Below are 2,226 nucleotides of genomic sequence, written 5' to 3' on the forward strand. Positions count from 1 at the left end.
GTTGACATGAATGAAATCAATACAAAAATCCGTCCCTTGGCCGGGTGCAGTGGCACATTGCTGTAATTCCAGCACTTTGGGAGGCCGAGGCAGGAGGATCACTTGAGACCGGGAGTTTGAGACCAACCTGGGCAACACAGTGAAACCCTGTCTCTATTAAAAAAAAAAAAAATTCTGTCCCTTACCCTACTGCCAAAAGTATAGGTGAGAAAACTAATATTTGGGCTGGATGCGGTGGCTCATGCCTATAATCCCCGCACTTTGGGAGGCCAAGGCGGGCAGATCACTTGAGGTCAGGAGTTCGAGACCAGCATGGTCAACATGGTGACCATCTCCACTAAAAATATAAAAATTAGCCAGGCATGGTGGCACACATCTGTAATCCCAGCTACTCGAGAAGCTGAGGCATGAGAATTGCTTGAACCTGAGCGGTGGAGGTTGCAGTAAACCAAGATAGTGCCACTGCCCTCCAGCCTGGGTGACAGGGCGAGACCATGTCTCAAAAAGAAAAGAAAACTAATATTTGAGAAAGGTCAAACAAGTGATACATTAACAGTCTTATTTTATTCGAATCCTTTCCCTAAACAGAAGCAAGCAAAGAAACAAACCCTGAGCCTCCTGCAGTCCTCTCCATCCACTTGGTTCCTCAAATCCCCAAACCCAGTTGCTTCCTTGATTCTTAATTTTCCCTCACTCCCAATCCCCACATCCAATAACAGCTCATTCTACTGGATCTAGCTTCATGCTTCCATCCTCTTCTCCCCATCTCCACTGCCCACCCGCCGGGGCGCTCATCATGCTCCTCCATCACCCCAGGAGTCTCTCACCTGGCCTCCTGGCTTCACTTAGGCCCCCTACAATGCGGTTGCCACACAGCAGTCAGAGTGACCTTTTAGAAACATAAATCAGAGGATATCATCCTGTGTGTAAAATCCTTTGTGACTTCCCCACACCCATTCCCTACTCCGGGCAACTCCTGCCCTCTGCTCACCTCCTCCGTTCCTCGAAAGCACGAGTGCCATCCTGTCGGGATGCTCCTCCCTGATCTCCCCATGGCTGGCTCCTTCTCACCAGGCAAGTCTCAGGTCAAATATTACCACTGCAAAAGGCCTTCTAAGGCCTTCTTTCATCACCCAATTGGACATAAACCCCAGCCACTCTCGCTGTGGCAAAGAAAATCAAGACAGGCTGTGTGCGAGAGAAAACTCAAAATTTTAGTGGCTTAAGCAAGATAGAAGTTTATTTCTTGGCTGGGCGCGGTGGCTCACACCTGCAATCCCAGCACTTTGGGAGGCCAAGGCAGGCGGATCACTCAAGATCAGGAGTTTGAGACCAGCTTGGGCAACATAGCAAGACCCTGTCTCTCTCTCTCTCTCTTTTTTTTTTTTTTGAGACAAAGTCTTGCTCTGCAGGTAGGAGGAAGGGGTAAAGAGGAATGTGTCCCCTTTCTTTATTTTATTATTTTTTGAGATGGAGTTTCACTCTTGTTGCCCAGGCTGGAGTGCAATGGTGCCATCTTGGCTCACTGCAACCTCTGCCTCCCGATTCAAGCGATTCTCCTGCCTCAGCCTCCCAAATAGCTGGGACTACAGCCATGCGCCTCCATGCCCGGCTAATTTTGTATTTTTTTTTTTTTTTTTTTGAGACGGAGTCTTGCTCTGTCGCCCAGGCTGGAGTGCAGTGGCGCGATCTCAGCTCACTGCAACCTCTGCCTCCCAGGTTCAAGCAATTCTCCTGCCTCAGCTTCCCAAGTAGCTGGAACCACAGGCTACACACCACCATGCCTGGCTAATTTTTGTATTTTTAGTAGAGACGGGGTTTCACCATGTTGGCCAGGCTGGTCTCCAACTCCTGACCCTGTGATCCACCTGCCTCGGCCTCCCAAAGTGCTGGGATTACAGGCGTGAGCCACTGCACCCAGCCAAATTTTATATTTTTAGTAGAGATGGGGTTTCTCCATGTTGGTCAGGCCGGTCTCGAACTCCCAACCTCAGGTGTTCCGCCCACCTCGACCTCCCAAAGTGCTGGGATTACAGGCGTGAGCCACCGCACCTGGCGTGTGTCCCCTTTCTTTCAGGGTATTTCCCAGAGGTTGCTTCTGCTTACATCCCATTGGCCCAGACTCAGTTCCATGGCTACATTTAGCTTCAAGGGAGCCTAGGAAATGTAGCTTTTATTCTGAGAAGTCCTGTGTTCTATTACACTGGAAGAAGAGGAGAATGGAAA

The sequence above is a fragment of the Hylobates moloch genome, unplaced genomic scaffold, assembly GCF_009828535.3.
Source record: "Hylobates moloch isolate HMO894 unplaced genomic scaffold, HMol_V3 SCAFFOLD_10, whole genome shotgun sequence".
Lineage (NCBI taxonomy): Eukaryota > Metazoa > Chordata > Mammalia > Primates > Hylobatidae > Hylobates > Hylobates moloch.